The sequence below is a fragment of the Arachis ipaensis genome, chromosome B9 (genome assembly GCF_059453495.1).
Source record: "Arachis ipaensis isolate K30076 ecotype BB chromosome B9, ASM5945349v1, whole genome shotgun sequence".
In the NCBI taxonomy this organism is placed as follows: Eukaryota; Viridiplantae; Streptophyta; class Magnoliopsida; order Fabales; family Fabaceae; genus Arachis; species Arachis ipaensis.
Window position 1 is genome coordinate 83809953 of NC_142444.1, and position 21574 is coordinate 83831526.

General features: G+C 38.3%; 1 non-coding gene across 1 annotated transcript; it reads left to right on the plus strand.

The window, feature by feature from the left end:
• Nucleotides 1-15726: 15726 nt before the first annotated feature.
• On the plus strand, nt 15727-15834 carry LOC148545261 (small nucleolar RNA R71). The gene has a single exon (XR_015900416.1). It is a non-coding gene; the product is annotated as a small nucleolar RNA R71 (small nucleolar RNA).
• The last annotated feature ends 5740 nt before the right edge of the window (nt 15835-21574 follow it).

The following is a 21574-nucleotide window of genomic DNA, read 5'->3' on the forward strand; positions in this document are numbered from 1 at the left end:
GAGATACACATTCAAGCTTGATTGCATGTAGAACGGAGGTGGTTGTCAGACACGTGTTCATAGGTGAGAATGATGATGATTGTCATGGATCATCACATTCATCAGGTTGAAGTGCGAATGAAAATCTTAGAATAGAAGCAAGCGTGATAGAATGGAAAACAGTAGTAATTGCATTAATTCATGAAGAACAGCAGAGCTCCTCACCCCCCAACAATGGGGTTTAGAGACTCATGCCATAGAAGATACAATATGAAACGTGTAGAGTGTCATGAGGTACAAGATGAATTACTAAAAGTAGTTTTTATAGTAAACTAGTGACCTAGGGTTACAGAAAATGAGTAAGCTAGGGTGTTTAGTGTAAAAATCCACTTCCGGGGCCCACTTGGTGTGTGCTTAGACTGAGCATTGAAGCTTTCACGTGTAGAGGCCTTTCTTGGAGTTAAACGCCAGCTTTTGTGCCAGTTTGGGCGTTTAACTCCAGCTTTTGTGCCAGTTCTGGCGTTTTGACGCCAGAATTTCTATGCTGACTTGGAACGCCAGTTTGGGCCATCAAATCTTGAGCAAAGTATGGACTTTTATATATTGCTGGAAATCCCAGGATGTCTACTTTCCAATGCAATTAAGAGCGCGCCAATTGGGCTTCTGTAGCTCCAGAAAATCCACTTCGAGTGCAGGGAGGTCAGAATCTAACAGCATCTGCAGTCTTTTTTCAGCCTCTGAATCAGATTTTTACTCAGGTCCCTCAATTTCAGCCAGAAAATACGTGAAATCACAGAAAAACACGCAAACTCATAATAAAGTCTAGAAATGTGAATTTTAAATAAAAAATAATAAAAATATAATAAAAACTAACTAAAATATACTAAAAACATACTAAAAAGAGTGCCAAAAAGCGTATAAATTATCCGCTCATCATGAGCCTCAGATTCCCATGGTTCCTCATTAGGAAACTCCTTGGAGGCTAGTGGACGTCCATTGAGGTCTTCTTCAGTGGAAATCACTGCCTTTCCCTCCTCTATGCATTCGGCCATGTGGGACGTGTTTATGGCCATGCATTCTCTCTTTGGGTTTTCTTCTGTATTGCTTGGGAGAGTACTAGGAGGGAGTTCAGTAATTTTCTTACTCAGTTGACCCACTTGTTCCTCCAAATTTCTAATAGAGGATTTTGTTTCAATCATGAAACTTTGAGTGGTTTTAATTAAATCAGACACTACAGTTGCTAAGTCAGAGTGGCTCTACTTAGAATTCTCTGTTTGTTGCTGAGAAGATGATGGAAAAGGTTTGCCATTGCTAAACCTATTTCTTCCACCATTATTGTTCTTGAAGCCTTGTTGAGGCCTCTGTTGATCTTTCCATGAGAGGTTTGGATGATTTCTCCATGAAGGGTTATAGGTGTTTCCATAGGATTCTCCCATGTAATTCACCTCTTCCATTGCTGGGTTCTCAGGATCATAAGCTTTTTCTTCAGATGAAGCTTCTTTGGTACTAACTGTTGCTGCTTGCATTCCAGACAGACTCTGAGAAATCATATTGACTTGCTGAGTCAATATTTTGTTCTGAGCCAATATGGCATTCAGAGTATCAATTTTAAGAACTCTTTTCTTCTGATTCGTCCCATTATTCACAGGATTCCTTTCAGAAGTGTATATGAATTGGTTATTTGCAACCATTTCAATGAGTTCCTAAGCTTCTGTAGGCGTCTTCTTCAGATGAAGAGATCCTCCAGCAGAGCTGTCCAATGACATCTTGGACAGTTCAGACAAACCATCATAGAAGATACCTATGATGCTCCATTCTGAAAGCATGTCAGAAGGACACCTTCTGATCAGTTGCTTGTATCTTTCCCAAGCTTCATAGAGGGATTCACCTTCCTTCTCTCTGAAGGTTTGGACTTCCACTCTAAGTTTGCTCACTTTTTGAGGTGGAAAGAACTTTGCCAAGAAGGCATTGACTAGCTTTTTCCAAGAGTTCAGGCTTTGTTAGGTTGTGAATCCAACCATGTTCTAGCTCTGTCTCTTACAGCAAAGGGAAAGAGCATAAGCTTGTAGACCTCGGGATCAACCCCATTGGTCTTGACAGTGTCACAGATTTGCAAGAATTCAGCTAAGAACTGATGACATGAAACTTGTAATTCTGTTGCATTAGAGAAACTAATTGAGGCTTAAGCTCAAAGTTGTTTGCTCCAATAGCATGGATTGAGATGCTTTTCCCATAGAAGTCAGGAGTAGGTGCAGTAAAGTCACCAAGCACCTTCCTTGCATTGTTTGCATTGTTGGCATTGTTGTTGTTTTCGGCTGCCATGGCTTCTTCTTGTTTGAAAAGCTTTGTTAGGTCCTCTACAGAGAGTTGTACTTTAGCTTCTCTTAGCTTTCTCTTCAAGGTCCTTTCAGGTTCAGGATCAGCCTCAACAAGAATGTCTTTGTCCTTACTCCTGCTCATATGAAAAGAGAGGAGCAGAAAATATGGAATCCTTTATGTCACATTATAGAGATTCCTTGAGGTGTCAGAGGAAAATAAAAATAGAAGGATGAGGTAGAGAAGAGAGAATTCGAACTTATCAAAAGGGATAGAGTTCGAATTGTACATTGAGGAGGAGTGTTAGTCCATAAATAGAAGGATGTGAGAAGAGGAAAAGAATATTCGAAATTAAAGTAAAAAGATTTAAAAAATTAAAAGAAATTTTGAAAATTTGGTAAATAATTTTTGAAAACTAAGATTGGGAAAGAAATTAAGTGATTTTTGGAAAAGATTTTGAAATTTGAAATCAAAAAGATATGATTGAAACTTAATTTTGAAAAAGATGTAATTGAAAAGACATGATTGAGAAGATATGATTGAGAATCAAATTTAAAAGAAGAAAGTTTTTAAAATTAAAGTTGATTACTTGACCAACAAGAAATTAAAAGATATGATTCTAGAATTAAAACTTTTGATCCTTCCTTAATAGGCAAGTAATAACTTGAAAAATTTGAATTAAATCACTAATTGTAGCAAGGATTTTTGAAAATAAAAATAAATAAAAAAAATGGAAAGAAGTTGATTTTGAAAGGATATGATTGAAAAGATATGATTTGAAAAAAAATTTGATTTTGAAAAATTATGAAAATTTGAAAAAGATTTGAATTAAAAACAAAATCTTTCCTCTAGTGTCCTCCTGGTGTTAAACGCCCAGAATGGCATCCATTCTGGCGTTTAACGCCCAAAATGCTACTTTTTTGGGCCAGGTACCCTGGCTGGCGTTTAAACGCCAGTTTTCCTTCTTCACTGGGCGTTTTGAATGCCCAACTTTTTCTATGTAATTCCTCTGCTGAATGTTCTGAATCTTCAATTCTTTGTGTTATTGACTTGAAAAGACACAATTTTAAAATTTTTTTTTTAATTTTTAATGATGAGAAACAATAAAAAAAATGCAACTAAGATCAAATAAACAATGCATGCAAGACACCAAACTTAGAAATTTTCATATTAGAAACACTAACAAATTGAGAATGCATATGAGAAATAACTAAACACACAAAACAAGAGAATTTAAAGATTAGAGCAAGAAAATCATCAAGAACATCTTGAAGATTAATGAAGAACATAATGCATGTAATTTTCGAAAATTAAAAGAATGCAATTGACACCAAACTTAAGATTAGACACTAGACTCAAACAAGAAACATAAAATATTTTTGATTTTAAGATTTTATAAATTTTTTTTGTGATTTTTCGAAAATTATATGGAAAAGAAAATAAAGAGATTCAAAATTTTTAATAAGAATTCCAGGAATCATGCAATGTTAGTCTAAAACTCCGGTCCAGGAATTAGACATGGCTTACTAGCTAGCCAAGCTTTCAGTGAAAGCTTCGGTCAAAAATACTAGACATGGCCAATGGCTAGCCAAGCTTTAGCAGATCATTACTCTCAACAGCAAAATTGATAGAAATCAATAAGCTCTCGTGATGATAAGTTGAAACCTCGGTCCAAAAGTTTAGACATGGTTTCACAACCAGCCAGACTTCAGCAAATCATCATGAAACTCTAGAATTCATTCTTAAAAACTCTAAAGAACAGAATAGAAAATTTTTTGTATTTTTGAAATTTTTTTTCGAAAATAAAAAGTAAAAAGCTTGATCATAAAATAAAATTACCTAATCTAAGCAAAAAGATGAACCGTCAGTTGTCCAAACTCGAACAATCCCCGGCAACGGCGCCAAAAACTTGGTGTTGTTGCCGGACCAGAAACTTGGCACTGTTGTTGCCGGAAACAAATGCGACATTGTTGTTCGTTCCCTCCCCGGCAACGGCGCCAAAAACTTGGTGCACGAAATTGTGATCATCAATGGCGCCAAAAATTTAGTATGCACAATTGTAATCTCAACTCTTTATCACAACTCCGCACAACTAACCAGCAAGTGCACTGGGTCGTCCAAGTAATAAACCTTACGTGAGTAAGGGTCGATCCCACGGAGATTGTCGGCTTGAAGCAAGCTATGGTCACCTTGTAAATCTCAGTCAGGCGGATTCAAATGGTTATTGAGAATTGGTAACTAAAATATGAATAAAACATAAAATAGGATAGAGATACTTATGTATTTCATTGGTGAGAATTTTAGATAAGCATATGAAGATGCTTTGTTCCTCCTGAACTTCTGCTTTCCTATTGCCTTCTTCCAATCATTCATACTCCTTTCCATGGCAAGCTTTATGTTGGGCATCACCATTGTCAATGGCTACTTCCCGTCCTCTCAGTGAAAATGGTCCAAATGCGCTGTCACCGCACGGCTAATCATCTGTCGGTTCTCGATCATGTTGGAATAGGATCTATTGATCCTTTTGCGTTTGTCACTACGCCCAACACTCGCGAGTTTGAAGCTCGTCACAGTCATCCCTTCCCATATCCTACTCAGAATACCACAGACAAGGTTTAGACTTTCCGGATCTCAAGAATGGCCACCAATAATTCTAGCCTATACCATGAAGGTTCTAATCTTAGATTAAAAACCCAAGAGATACACATTCAAGCTTGATTGCATGTAGAACGGAAGTGGTTGTCAGGCACGCGTTCATAGGTGAGAATAGTGATGAGTGTCACGGATCATCACATTCATCATGTTGAAGAATGAATGGATGTCTTAGAGAAGAAGTAGGCGTGAATTGATTAGAAAAATAATAATACTTTGCATTAATTCATGAGGAACAGCAGAGCTCCACACCTTAATCTATGGTGTGTAGAAACTCCACCGTTGAAAATACATAAGAATGAAAGGGTCTAAGCATGGCCGTATGGCCAGGCTCCCAAAGATGAAAAGGTCTATGAAAGTATGATCAAGTGTGTAAAAGTATATGAAAGTCCATGAAATACAATAGCAAAATGTCTTATTTGTAGAAAACTAGTAACCTAGGGTTTACAAAAATGAGTAAATGATGCAGAATCCACTTTCGGGCCCACTTGGTGTGTGCTTGGGCTAAGCATTGAAGCTTTCACGTGTAGAGGCTTTTCTTGGAGTTAAACGCCAGCTTTTGTGCCAGTTTGGGCGTTTAACTCCAGCTTTTGTGCCAGTTCTGGCGTTTTGACGCCAGAATTTATATGCTGACTTGGAACGCCGGTTTGGGCCATCAAATCTTGGACAAAGTATGGACTATTATATATTTTTGGAAAGCCCAGGATGTCTACTTTCCAACGCAATTGAGAGCGCGCCAATTGGGCTTCTGTAGCTCCAGAAAATCCACTTCGAGTGTAGGGAGGTCAGAATCCAACAGCATCTGTAGTCCTTTTTCAGCCTCTGAATTAGATTTTTGCTCAGGTCCCTCAATTTCAGCCAGAAAATACCTGAAATCACAGAAAAATACACAAACTCATAGTAAATTCCAGATATGTGATTTTTATTGAAAAACTAATAAAAATATAATAAAAACTAACTAAAACATACTAAAAACATACTAAAAATAATGCCAAAAAGCGTATAAATTATCCGCTCATCAAGATGGCAGACAAATCCATGAAACAGGCTTATGGACTAGTAGAGGACGTGCTAGTAAAGGTTGAAGGCTTTTACATCTCTGTTGATTTCATAATCCTAGACACTGGGAAGGATGAGGATCAATCCATCATCCTTGGCAGACCCTTCCTAGCCACAACAAAAGCTGTGATTGATGTTGACAGAGGAGAGTTGGTCCTTAAGTTGAATGAGGACTACCTTGTATTCAAGACTCAAGGTTCTCCTTCTGTAACCATGGAGAGGAAGCATGAAAAGCTTCTCTCAATTCAGAGTCAAACAAAACCCCCACATTCAAACTCTAAGTTTGGTGTTGGGAGGCCATAACCAAACTCTAAGTTTGGTGTTGACAGGCCACAACCAAACTCTAAGTTTGGTGTTGACAGGCCCCAACCCTGCTCTGATTATCTGTGAGGCTCCATGAGAGCTCACTGTCAAGCTATTGACATTAAAGAAGCGCTTATTGGGAGGCAACCCAATCTTTTATTATCTATTTATCTATGTTAAATTTCCATTGTTATTTCTTCTTTTGGTTGATGATCATGTGAAGTCACAAAAACAAATGAAAAATCAAAAACAGAATGAAAAACAGCATTAAAAATAGCTCACCCTGGAGGAAGAACTTACTGGCATTTAAACGCCAGTAGGAAGCATCAGACTGGCGTTTAACGCTAGAAAGAAGCATCAAGCTGGCGTTAAACGCTAGAAACAAGCAACAGACTGGCGTTTAACGCCAGAAACAAGCACCAAGTTAGCGTTAAATGCCAAGAAAGGGAGAAAAACTGGCGTTTAATGCCAGAACAGAGCATCAAGTTGGCGTTTAACGCCAGAAACAAGCAGCAGACTGGCATTAAACGCCAAGATTGCACTCTAAGGGCGTTTATACGCCTAAATGGAGTAGGGATGATAAGTCCTTGACCCCTCAGGATCTGTAGACCCCACAGGATCCCCACCTACCCCACCTTTCTCTCTCTCTTTCTCTCTCTCTCTCTCTCTCTCTCTCTCTCTCTCTCTCTCTCTCTCCCCCACCTTTCCAATAACACTCTTTCCCAAAATAACCTCTACCAATCACCTCCATTACTCTTTCAAAATCATCATACAACCCACCTACACCCACCCACTCAAATTCAAACCATCACTCCTTCCTTTTCACACATCATAACCACCTAAAACCCCCTTGGCTGAACCATTCACATACCTCCATCTCCTCCATCTCTTCTTCTCCTACTCCTTTCTTTCTTCTTTTTCTCGAGGACGAGCAAACCTTTTAAGTTTGGTGTGGTAAAAGTGTTGATTTTTATTTTTCCATAACCATTTATGGCACCTAAGGCCAGAGAAACCTCTAGAAAGAGGAAAGGGAAGGCAAAAGCATCCACCTCTGAGTAATGGAAGATGGAGAGATTCATCTCAAAAGCCCATCACTAAGAAAAGGATGGAGCAAACAAGAGAGCCCACTCATGGATCTCAATAAGAGCATGAGGAAGTTCCTCATCATGAAATCCCTGAGATGCCTCAAGGGATGTACTTTCCTCCATAAAACTATTGGGAGCAAATTAACACCTCCCTAGGAGAATTAAGTTCCAACATGGCACAACTAAGGGTGGAGCACCAAGAGCATTCCATCCTCCTCCATGAAATTAGAGAAGATCAAAGAGTCATGAGGGAGGAACAACAAAGGCAAAGAAGAGACATAGAGGAGCTCAAGCGTTCCATTGGATCTTCAAGAGGAAGAACTAGCCGCCATCACTAAGGTGGACCCGTTCTTTAATCTCCTTGCTCTTATTTTCTCTGTTTTCGTTCTCCATGCTCTATGTTTATTTATGTTTGTGTCTTTATTACATGATCATTAGTGTCTAGAGTCTATGTCTTAAAGCTATGAATTTCCTATGAATCCATCACCTTTCTTAAATGAAAAATGTTTTAATCACAAAAGAACAAGAAGTACATGATTTCGAAGTCATCCTTGAAATTAGTTTAATTATTTTTATGTGGTGACAATACTTTTTGTTTTCTGAATGAATGCTTGAACAGTGCATATGTCTTTTGAATTTGTTGTTTATGAATGTTAAAACTGTTGGCTCTTGAAAGAATGATAGAAAAAGGAGAAATGTTATTTGATAATCTGAAAAATCATTAAATTGATTCTTGAAGCAAGAAAAAGCAATGAATAAACAAGGCTTGCAAAAAAAAAGAAGAAAAAAAATATGGCAAAAATAAAAGAAAAAAAGAAAGAAAAAGAAAAAGAAAAAGCAAGCAGAAAAAGCCAAGAGCTCTTTAAACCAAAAGGCAAGAGCAAAAAGCCAGTAACCCTTTAAACCAAAAGGCAAGGGTAAAAAGGATCCAAGGCTTTGAGCATTAATGGATAGGAGGGCCCACAGGAATAAAATCCTGGCCTAAGCGGCTAAAACAAGCTGTCCCTAACCATGTGCTTGTGGCGTGAAGGTGTCAAGTTAAAAGCTTGAGACTGAGCGGTTAAAGTCGTGATCCAAAGAAAAAAAAGAGTGTGCTTAAGAACCCTGGACACCTCTAATTGGGGACTCTAGCAAAGCTGAGTCAGAATCTGAAAAGGTTCACCCAGTTATGTGTCTGTGGCATTTATGTATCCGGTGGTAATACTGGAAAATAAAGTGCTTAGGGCCACGGCCAAGACTCATAAAGTAGCTGTGTTCAAGAATCAACATACTGAACTAGGAGAATCAATAACACTATCTGAATTCTGAGTTCCTATAGATGCCAATCATTCTGAACTTCAAAGGATAAAGTGAGATGCCAAAACTGTTCAGATGCAAAAAGCTACTAGTCCCGCTCATCTAATTGGAGCTAAGTTTCATTGATATTTTGGAATTTATAGTATATTATCTTCTTTCTATCCTATTTTATTTTCAGTTGCTTGGGGACAAGCAACAATTTAAGTTTGGTGTTGTGATGAGCGGATAATTTATACGCTTTTTGGCATTATTTTTACATAGTTTTTAGTATGATTTAGTTAGTTTTTAGTATATTTTTATTAGTTTTTAAATAAAAATCACATTTCTGGACTTTACTATGAGCTTGTGTGTTTTTCTGTGATTTCAGGTAATTTCTGGCTGAAATTGAGGGACTTGAGCAAAAATCTGATTCAGAGGCTGAAGAAGGACTGCAGATGCTGTTGGATTCTGACCTCCCTGCACTCGAAGTTGATTTTCTGGAGCTACAGAAACTCAATTGGCGCGCTCTCAATTGCGTTAGAAATTAGACATCCAGGGATTTCCAGAAATATGTAATAGTCTATACTTTGTGATGCCAAGGCATCTTGGCCAGTTTCACTGACCTTTTCTTTACTGTTTTTAGGTTAGTTTCATGCATTCTCTTAGGAAATAAGCTAGTTTTGGGTAGATATTCACTTACACCTAGATTCAAGCATACATTGTGCATTTTACATTATTTCATGAGGATTTTGTATGAGTTTAGTGACAAATTGTATGTTGCATTGCCCATGACATGGACTAGAACTTTGATGCGCTCTATTGCTTGATTTCAGGACCAAAGGAAGCAAGGAATGGGAGGTAACTTGCAAAGTTAATGAGAAAAGTGATTGCCAATAACGCTCTCGAAGCCATCATTGACCACGTTAAGAGTCACGTTAACTAAGTTAACGTGAACTCTAACGTGGAGAGGGGAAGTTGAGCCAACGTTAGTGACACTTAACATTGTCACTAACGTTGGCAAATGCTCATAAGTGGCCACGTTAGCGTCCACGTTAACTTAGTTAACGTGGCCTCTAACGTTAAAAGGGGGAAGAAACGCCAACGTTAGTGACATTCAACATTGTCACTAATGTTGGCCTAAGGAGAAACATACCACGTTAACTCCCACGTTAACTTGGTTAATGTGGGAGCTAACGTAAGAAGCAAGAGTGGTCGACAACGTTAGTGACACCCAACATTGTCACTAACGTTGGAAGCAACCACACAACCCCCCAAGGAGCCACGTTAACTTCCACGTTAACTTAGTTAATGTGGAAGCTAACATTGATGAGTGAAAGAATGGCCAACGTTAGTGACACTCAACATTGTCACTAACGTTGGGGATGGCTAAGCATGGCCACGTTAGAAGCCACATTAACCTAGTTAACGTGGACTCTAACGTGAGGCATAGGGGCACCTTGGAATGTTAGTGACAATGTTGAGTGTCACTAACGTTCTCGAAGGATGGAAAGCCCACGTTAAAGAGCCACGTTAACTAAGTTAACGTGGGCTCTAACGTGGGAACAAAGGGGGATTTTCAAAGTTATTGGGAATGTTAAGTCTCAATAACGTGTGCGAAGGACTTAGAGGCAACGTTAGTGGCAACATTTGTGCTACTAACGTTGAAGTTAACGTGGCTTTTACTTAGGAACGTTAGTGAGAAAGTTGATTGTCACTAATGTTCTCGAACTCATATTTTCAGTAAACGTTAACACCCCTAACGTCCTGGTACGCGGAATCGTGATTACACTTTAATTATGTAAAATTCATTGCTCTTTCTTTCCCTGGTAATGGCGCCAAAAACATGATGCCAAGACCACGGTTCACAACTCCGTGTAACTGACCAGCAAGTGCACTGGGTCGTCCAAGTAATTCCTTACGTGAGTAAGGGTCGAATCCCACGGAGATTGTTGGTATGAAGCAAGCTATGGTCACCTTGCAAATCTCAGTTAGGCGGATAAAAATTGATAATGGTGTTTTCGAATTTAATATAATAAAATAGGGATAGAAATACTTATGTAATTCATTGGTAGGAATTTCAGATAAGCGAATGGAGATGCTTTCGTTCCTCTGAACCTCTGCTTTCCTGCTATCTTCATCCAATCAGTCTTACTCCTTTCCATGGCTGGCTTTATGCAAGGGCATCACCGTTGTCAGTGGCTACATCCCGTCCTCTCAGTGAAAAATATGCTCACATGCTCTGTCACAGCACGGCTAATCATCTGTCGGTTCTCGATCATGCTGGAATAGGATTCACCCTCCTTTTGCGTCTGTCACTAACGCCCAACAATCGCGAGTTTGAAGCTTGTCACAGTCATTCAATCATTGAATCCTACTCGGAATACCACAGACAAGGTTTAGACTTTCTGGATTCTCTTGAATGCCGCAGATCCAAAACTGAGATCAATAGTCTCCTAAGATGAACAATGGATTAAAACTGAGACCAAAGATCCAAAGATGTCTAATACAATAGTAAAAGGTCCTATTTATAATAAACTAGTCACTAGGGTTTACATGAGTAAGTAATTGATGCATAAATTCACTTCCGGGGCCCACTTGGTGTGTGCTTGGGCTGAGCTTTAAGTGTTACACGTGCAGAGGCCATTTGTGGAGTTGAACGCCAGGTTTTGATCCATTTCTGGCGTTCAACTCTGGTTTTGGATCCTTTTCTGGCGCTGGACGCCAGAATTGGGCAGAGAGCTGGCGTTGAACGCCAGTTTGCGTCCTCTATTCTTGGCCAAAGTATGGACTATTATATATTTCTGGAAAGCCCTGGATGTCTACTCTCCAACGCAATTGGAAGCGCGCCATTTAGAGTTCTGTAGCTCCAGAAAATCCACTTTGAGTGCAGGGAGGTCAGAATCCAACAGCATCAGCAGTCCTTCTTCAACCTCTGAATCTGATTTCTGCTCAAGTCCCTCAATTTCAGCTAGAAAATACCTGAAATCATAGAAAAACACACAAACTCATAGTAAAGTCCAGAAATGTGAATTTAACATAAAAACTAATGAAAACATCCCTAAAAGTAACTAGATCCTACTAAAAATATACTAAAAATAATGTCAAAAAGCGTATAAATTATCCGCTCATCACAACACCAAATTTAAATTGTTGCTTGTCCCCAAGCAACTGAAAATCAAATAGGATAAAAAGAAGAGAATATACTATAAATTCCAAACTATCAATGAAACATAGCTCCAATCAGATGAGCGGGACTTATAGCTTTTTGCCTCTTGAATAGTTTTGGCATCTCACTCTATCCATTGAGGTTCAGAATGATTGGCATCTATAGGAACTCAGAGTTAAGATAGTGTTATTGATTCTCCTAGTTCAGTATGATGATTCTTGAACACAGCTTCTTTATAAGTCTTGGCCGTGGCCCTAAGCACTTTGTTTTCCAGTATTACCACCGGATACATAAATGCCACAGACACATAATTGGGTGAACCTTTTCAGATTGTGACTCAGCTTTGCTAAAGTCCCCAATTAGAGGTGTCCAGGGTTCTTAAGCACACTCTTTTTTTGCTTTGGACCTTGACTTTAACCGCTCAGTCTCAAGTTTTCACTTGACACCTACACGCCACAAGCACATGGTTAGGGACAACTTGGTTTAGCCGCTTAGACCAGGATTTTATTCCTTTAGGTCCTCCTTTCCACTGATGCTCAAAGCCTTGGGATCCTTTTTATTTGCCCTTGCCTTTTGGTTTTAAGGGTTATTGGCTTTTTGCTCTTGCCTCTTGGTTTTAAGAGCTTTGGCTTTTTCTGCTTGCTTTTTCTTTTTCTTTCTTTCTATTTTTTTTTTGCCTATTTTTTTTTCTGCAAGCTTTGTTTTTTTGCTGCTTTTTCTTGCTTCAAGAATCATTTTTATGATTTTTTAGATTATCAAATAACATGTCTCCTAGTCATCATTCTTTCAAGAGCCAACATATTTAACATTCTTAAACAACAACTTCAAAAGACATATGCACTGTTCAATCATACATTCAGAAAACAAGAAGCATTGCCACCACATCAATATAATTAAACTAAGTTCAAGGATAAATTCGAAACTCATGTACTTCTTGTTCTTTTGAATTAAAACATTTTTCAATTAAGAGAGGTGATGGATTCATAGGACATTCATAACTTTAAGACATAGTTACTACTACTAATGATCATGTAATGAAGACACAAACATAGATAAGCACATAACATAGAAAACGAAAAACAGAGAAAGCAAGAACAAGGAATGAATCCACCTTAGTGATGGTGGCGTTTCCTTCTTGAGGAACCAATGATGTCCTTGAGCTCTTCTATGTCTCTTCCTTGTCTTTGTTGCTCCTCCCTCATTGCTTTTTGATCTTCTCTTATTTCATGAGGCATGATGGAGTGCTCTTGATGTTCCACCCTTAGTTGTCCTATATTGGAACTCAATTCTCCTAGGGAGGTGTTGATTTGCTCCCAAAAGTTCTGTGGAGGAAGGTGCATCCCTTGAGGTATCTCAGGGATTTCTTAATGATGAGCTTCTTCATGTGCCTGTTGAGATCCATGAATGTGCTCTCTTGTTTGTTCCATCCTTTTCTTAGTGATGGGCTTGTGAGATGAATCTTTCCATTTCCCATGGCTCAGAGGTGGAAGCAATTGTCTTCCCTTTCCTCTTTCTTGAGGTTTCTCTGGCCTTAGGTGCCATTAATGGTTATGAAAAACCAAAAAAGCTATGCTTTTACCACACCAAACTTAGAAAGTTGCTCGTCCTCGAGCAAAAGAAGAAAGAATAATAGAAGAAGAAGAAGAAGAAAATATGGAGGAGATGGAGGGATGTGTGTATGGATGTGAGTGATGAATGGAAAACAGAAGGGGTGATCATGAATGGAGAGAGAGAGGGTGAGGTGGGTGGGGATCCTGTGGGATTCACAGATCCTGAGATGATCCTGTGGTATTTCACAGATCTTGAGGTGATCCTGTGGTGTCCACAGATCTGGAGGTGTCAAGGATTTACATCCCTGCACCCATTAGGCATGTAAAATGCCCTTGCACACAACTCTGGGTGTTCAGCGCCAGGTTGGTGCCCATTTTGAGCGTTCAACGCCCATTTGTGTGCCATTTCTGGCGTTGAACGCCAGAACCATGCCTGTTCTGGCGTTCAGCACCCAGAAGCTGCCCATTTTGGGCGTTCAGCGCCAGAACCATGCTCTGTTCTGGCGCTGAACGCCAGACAGATGCTCCTCCAGGGTGTGATTTTTCTTCTGCTATTTTTTATTCCGTTTTCAATTTTTATATTTATTTTGTGACTCCACATGATCATGAACCTACAAAGACATATAACTAAGAAAAATATAGTTAGATAAATAAACATTGGGTTGCCTCCCAACAAGCGCTTCTTTAATGTCAATAGCTTGACAGTGGGCTCTCATGGAGCCTCACAGATGTTCAGAGCATTGTTGAGACTCTCCAACACCAAACTTAGAGTTTGACTGTGGGGGCTTTGGTTGACTCTGCTTTGAGAGAAGCTTTTTCTGCTTCCTCTCTATGGATGCAGAGAGAGATCCTTGAGTTGAAAACACAAGGGAGTCCTCATTCCATTGAAGGACTAGTTCACCTCTGTCAACATCAATCACAGCTCTTGCTGTGGCCAGGAAAGGTCTTCCTAAGATGATGGATTCATCCCCTTCCTTTCCAGTATCCAGGACTATGAAATCAGCAGGGATGTAAAGGCTTTCAACCTTTACTAACACGTCCTCTACTTGTCCATATGCCTATTTTCTTGAGTTTTCTGCCATCTCTAATGAGATTTTAGCAGCTTGCACCCCATAAATTCCCAGTTTCTCTATTACAGAGAGGGGCATGAGGTTTATCCCTGAACCAAGGTCACACAGAGCCTTAAAGATCATGGTGCCTATAGTACAAGGTATTATGAACTTTCCAGGATCCTGTCTCTTCTGAGGCAATGTCAGTTGATCCAGATCACTTAGTTCATTAATGAACAAGGGAGGTTCAACTTCCCAAGTATCAATGCCATATAATTTGGCATGTAGCTTCATGATTGCACCAAGAAACTTGGCAGTTTGCTCTTCAGTAACATCCTCATTCTCTTCAGAAGAGGAATACTCATCAGAGCTCATGAATGGCATAAGGAGGTTCAATGGAATCTCTATGGTCTCTAGATGAGTCTCAGATTCCTTTGGTTCCTCAGAGGGAAGCTCCTTATTGATCACTGGACGTCCCAGGAGGTCTTCCTCCTTGGGATTCACGTCCTCTCCTTCCCTTACAGGTTCGGCCATGGTGCTTATGTCAATGGCTTGCACTCTCCTTTTGGATTCTCTTCTGTATTGCTTGGGAGAGTACTTGGAGGGATTTCAGTGATCCTTTTACTTAGCTGGCCCACTTGTGCTTCCAAATTTCTAATGGAAGACCTGGTTTCATTCATGAAACTCACAGTGGCTTTAGATAGATCAGAGACTAGATTTGCTAAATTAGAAGCATTTCGTTCAGAGTTCTCTGTCTGTTGTTGAGTGGATGATGGAAAAGGTTTATTATTGTTAAACCTGTTTCTTCCACCATTATTAAAGCCTTGTTGAGGCTTTTGATCCTTCCATGAGAAATTGGGGTGATTTCTCCATGATGATTTATAGGTGTTTCCATAAGGTTCACCTATGTGATTTACCTCTGCTATTGCAGGGTTCTCAGGATCATAAGCTTCTTCTGCATAAGAAGCCTCTTGAGTACTGTTGGATGCAGCTTGCATTCCATGCAAACTCTGGGAGATTATATTGACTTGCTGAGTCAATATTTTATTCTGAGCCAATATGGTGTTCAGAGTATCAATCTCAAGAATTCCCTTCTTCATAGGCGTCCCATTATTCACAGGATTCCTTTCAGAAGTGTACATGAACTGGTTATTTGCAACCATGTCAATGAGTTCTTGAGCTTCTGCAGGCGTTTTCTTTAGGTGAATGGATCCATCTGCAGAAGTATCCAATGACATCTTTGATAACTCAGATAAACCATCATAGAATATATCCAGGATGGTCCATTCTGAAAGCATGTCAGAAGGACACTTTTTGGTCAGTCCTTTGTATCTCTCCCAAGCTTCATAGAGGGATTCACCTTCTTTCTATCTGAAGGTTTGAACATCCACTCTAAGCTTGCTCAGCTTTTGAGGAGGAAAGAACTTGGCTAGGAAAGCCTTGACCAGCTTGTCCCAAGAGTTCAGGCTATCCTTAGGTTGAGAGTCCAACCATATTCTAGCTCCGTCTCTTACAGCAAATGGGAAAAGCATGAGCCTGTAGACTTCAGGATCTACTCCATTAGTCTTAACAGTATCACATATCTGCAAGAATTCAGTTAAGAACTGAAAAGGATCTTCAGATGGAAGTCCATGAAACTTGCAGTTCTGCTGCATCAGAGAAACTAATTGAGGTTTCAGCTCAAAGTTGTTTGATCCAATGGCAGGAATGGAGATGCTTCTTTCATGTAAATTGGAATTAGGTGCAGTAAAGTCACCAAGCATCCTCCTTGCATTATTATTATTTTTGGCTGCCATCTCCTCTTCCTGTTCGAAAATTTCTGAAAGGTTATCTCTGGATTGTTGTAATTTAGCTTCTCTTAGTTTTCTCTTCAGAGTCCTTTCAGGTTCTGGATCTGCTTCAACAAGAATATTCTTGTCCTTGCTCTTGCTCATATGACAAAGAAGAGGGCATAGAAAAAATAATAATAATAGAGATCCTTTATACCACAGTATAGGGATCCCTTTGTGAGTGGAAGAAAAGAGGGGGAGACAAAGAATGTAATGTAATGGAAGAAACACATCTGTGAGGAGGGTTGAGATGTGAGATGAGATGTTAGTAAATGGATAAACAAATAGAAAGAGATGAGAGAGAAGAGAATTTTCGAAAATAATTTTTTGAAAAAGAGTTAGTGATTTTCGAAAATGGTTTTTGAAAAAAGTTAGTATTTTTCAAAAATTTTTAAAATCAAAAATAAAAATAAGAATAATTAGTTAAATAAAAAAGAAATTTTTGAAAAAGAGGGAAGATATTTTCGAAAATTAGAGAGAGAAAGTTAGTTAGGTAGTTTTGAAAAAGTTAAGAAACAAACAAAAAGTTAGTTAGTTAGTTGAAACAAATTTTGAAAAGATAAGAAGTTAGGAGGTTAGAAAAGATATTTTGAAACCAACTTTTTGAAAAAGGTAAGATAAGAAGATATTTTAGAAAAGATATGATAGAAATTAGTTTTGAAAAAGATTTGATTTTTAAAATCACAATTAATGACTTGATTCACAAGAAATCACAATATATGATTCTAAAACTTAAAGTTTGAATCTTTCTTAACAAGCAAGTAACAAACTTGAAATTTTTGAATCAAAACATTAATTGTTATTGTTATTTTCGAAAATTATGATATAAAATTAAGAAAAAGATTTTTGAAAAATATTTTTTTTTGAATTTTCGAAAATAACTAAGAAGTTTGAAAAAGATTTGATTTTTGAAAAAGATTTTGAAAGAGATTAGATTTTCAAATTGAAAATTTGATTTGACTCATAAGAAACAACTTGATTTTAAAAATTTTTGAAAAAGTCAACTCAAATTTTCGAATTTGATGAGAGAAAAGAGGGAAAGATATTTTTTTGATTTTTGAATTTTTATGATGAGAGAGAAAAACATGAAAATTATGCAATGCATGAAATTTTTAGATCAAAACATGAATGCATGCAAAAATGCTATGAATGTCAAGATGAACACCAAGAACACTTTGAATGTCAAGATGAACATCATAGACACAATTTTGAAAAATTTTTAATGCAAAGAAAACATGCAAGACACCAAACTTAGAATTCTTTAATGCTTAGACACTAAGAATTCAAAAATGCATATGAAAAACACCAAACAACTCAAAATAAAAAATCATCAAGATCAAACAAGAAGACTTACCAAGAATAACTTGAAGATCATGAAGAACACTATGACTGCATGAATTTTCGAAAAAATGCAAGATGCATATGCAATTGACACCAAACTTATAACATGACACATGACTCAAACAAGAAACACAAAAATATTTTTGATTTTTATGATTTTCTAATTTTTTTTGGATTTTTATTTTATATTTTTCGAAAATTATTTAGAAAAGAGAAAAATAAGGATTCAAAAATTTTTAATATGAATTCCAGGAATCTTACGCTCTAAAGCTCCAATCAAAGGGTTAGGCATGGCTTAATAGCCAGCCAAGCTTTAGTATGTAACTCAGACATGACACGCCTGACATACTCATTCCCAAAGGAATTAGACATGGCTTTACAGCTAGCCAGGCTTCAACATGCTCCATGAAACACTAGAAATCATTCTTAAAAATTCTGAAGAAAAATAATATTTTTGAAAACATTTTTTTTTTCGAAAACAAGTGAGAAATTTTTGAAAGGTTTTTGAAAAATTTTTGAAAGGAAAACAAAAAGAAAATTACCTAATTTGAGCAACAAGATGAACCGTCAGTTGTCCAAACTCGAACAATCCCCGGCAACGGCGCCAAAAACTTGGTACGCGGAATCGTGATTACACTTTAATTATGTAAAATTCATTGCTCTTTCTTTCCCTGGTAATGGTGCCAAAAACATGATGCCAAGACCACGATTCACAACTCCGTGTAACTGACCAGCAAGTGCACTGGGTCGTCCAAGTAATACCTTACGTGAGTAAGGGTCGAATCCCACGGAGATTATTGGTATGAAGCAAGCTATGGTCACCTTGCAAATCTCAGTTAGGCGGATATAAATTGATAATGGTGTTTTCGAATTTAATATAATAAAATAGGGATAGAAATACTTATGTAATTCATTGGTAGGAATTTCAGATAAGCGAATGGAGATGCTTTCGTTCCTCTGAACCTCTGCTTTCCTGCTATCTTCATCCAATCAGTCTTACTCCTTTCCATGGCTGGCTTTATGCAAGGGAATCACCGTTGTCAGTGGCCACATCCCGTCCTCTCAGTGAAAAATATGCTCACATGCTCTGTCACAGCACGGCTAATCATCTGTCGGTTCTCGATCATGCTGGAATAGGATTCACCCTCCTTTTGCGTCTGTCACTAACGCCCAACAATCGCGAGTTTGAAGCTCGTCACAGTCATTCAATCATTGAATCCTACTCGGAATACCACAGACAAGGTTTAGACTTTCTGGATTCTCTTGAATGCCGCCATCATTCTAGCTTATGCCACGAAGATTCTGGTTAGGAGATCTAAGAGATATTCATTCTAGCTTATTTCATGTAGAACGGAAGTGTTTGTCAGGCACGTGTTCATAGGGGAGAATGGTGATGAGCGTCACACATAATCATCACCTTCATCACGTTCTTGGGTGCGAATGGATATCTTAGAAGCAAAATAAGATGAATTGAATAGAAAACAGTAGTACTTTGCATTAATCTTTGAGGAACAGCAGAGCTCCACACCTTAATCTATGGAGTGTAGAAACTCTACCGTATGAAAATACATAAGTGAAGGTCCAGGCATGGCCGAGATGGCCAGCCCCCTAAACGAGATCAATAGTCTCCTAAGATGAACAATGGATTAAAACTGAGACCAAAGATCCAAAGATGTCTAATACAATAGTAAAAGGTCCTATTTATAATAAACTAGTCACTAGGGTTTACATGAGTAAGTAATTGATGCATAAATTCACTTCCGGGGCCCACTTGGTGTGTGCTTGGGCTGAGCTTTAAGTGTTGCACGTGCAGAGGCCATTTGTGGAGTTGAACACCAGGTTTTGATCCATTTCTGGCGTTCAACTCTGGTTTTGGATCCTTTTCTGGCGCTGGACGCCAGAATTGGGCAGAGAGCTGGCGTTGAACGCCAGTTTGCGTCGTCTATTCTTGGCCAAAGTATGGACTATTATATATTGCTGGAAAGCCCTGGATGTCTACTTTCCAACGCAATTGGAATCGCGCCATTTAGAGTTCTGTAGCTCCAGAAAATCCACTTTGAGTGCAGGGAGGTCAGAATCCAACAGCATCAGCAGTCCTTCTTCAACCTCTGAATCTGATTTCTGCTCAAGTCCCTCAATTTCAGCTAGAAAATACCTGAAATCACAGAAAAACACACAAACTCATAGTAAAGTCCAGAAATGTGAATTTAACATAAAAACTAATGAAAACATCCCTAAAAGTAACTAGATCCTACTAAAAATATACTAAAAATAATGTCAAAAAGCGTATAAATTATCCGCTCATCACGTCCTAAGCTAAAGTCTCTGCCCACTTCACACTTTCTCTCTACAAGTAAAGCCAAGCCCAAATGAAGAAGAGAACTGCTTCAAACTCAAGATCCAAAGGCCAAAGACTTGAAGAGCCAACTAGAAGCTGAGAGAAGTAGTATATATAGGAGTAGCTTTGAATTGTTGAAGGGGGTTCTGGAAGTTGGAAAAGAGAACTACTCTCTGTATTTTACCTTCTCTGCATTTTTCTAGTTTTATTATGTATTCTCCATCTTTGTTTTCATTTTCGAGAGCTATGAACAACTAAACCCCTTTCATTGGGTTAGGGAGCTCTGTTGTAATTTGATGGATCAATACTAATTTTCATTATTCTTCTTCTATCTTTTCTCTTGATTTTACTTGAAAGCTTTCGATCTTCATCCAATTGGGTAGTTATCTTGGAAAAGAAGCTATTCAAACTTGGATCTCTTCTGAACCTTGAAAGAGGAATGAAGAGATCAAGCTAGAAATACTTTCTCATGCTGGAATAAATTGGGTTTGGATGGGTATGTGACTATAACCCTCTCAATACTTGATTTGGGAAATGCATGTGGTATAATCAGTGACCATACTTCATCTCTTCTCATGAGCAATTGATCAAGGAATTGGCTATTGATCAAGATTTGAGAGATTGAATTGCAAGAAATTGTAATTCAATCAATTAAGATTGCGAAGGAGATCAATGAGTGCATTGATTGAGGAAGAGATGAAAATGAACTTGATCCGGAGAATTGCAACATCTCCTGAGCCCAATGAACTCCCCATCTCTAATCTTACCCATTTTCTTTAATTTCTGCCATTTACTTTTATGAGCAAATCCCCCATTCCCATTTACAATTCTGCAATTTACTTTCAGTCATTTACTTCCAGTTCTTTAATTCTAGCATTTACTTTTCTGTTATTTACATTCCCACCATTTTATTCTCTGCAACTCTCAATCCAAATTCTAGATTCGCTTAACTAGAACATTCTTCTAATTAAAGTTGCTTGATCAATCAATCCCTGTGGGATTCGACCTCACTCTATTGTGAGTTTTTACTTGACGACAAATTCGGTACACTTGCCGAAGGAAATTTGTTGAGAGACAGTTTCCACCCGCATCAAGTTTATGGCGCCGTTGCCGGGGATTGATTGTGCATCAACAATGATTAAATTGGAAGATCACTAGATTGAGTATTTTTCTTTTGTGAATTTCATTTTCTGTTTGAGTGATTTACTTTCTGTTTTAGTTAAACTTCTTCCCTTCCCCCTCTACTCTTTTGTTTTTCTTTGTTATTTTCAATTCTGTTTGCTAACCCACTAACTGTTTGATATATTGCATCACCCATAACTAACAGTAATTCTGACAAAAATACTTTCTGCACCTATCTTTTCTTGCTTGCACTTGATGGTTGTATGACAGGGAGAAGAAGCGGGGCTTCAACTTCCTTCGATTCTGAACCTGAGAGGACCTTCCTTAGATTAAGGAGGGAGGTAAGAGGAAAGAAAGTGGTTGGTGCTGAGGAAGAAGAGGAATTCTTTGAACGAAACATGGAAGACAACATGGAAAACCATCATGAAGAAGAGGATCACAACCATGGGGGAGGAGGTAGAGTAAATCATGCTGGGGAGGATAGAAGAGTTTTGGGCTCTTACATCAATC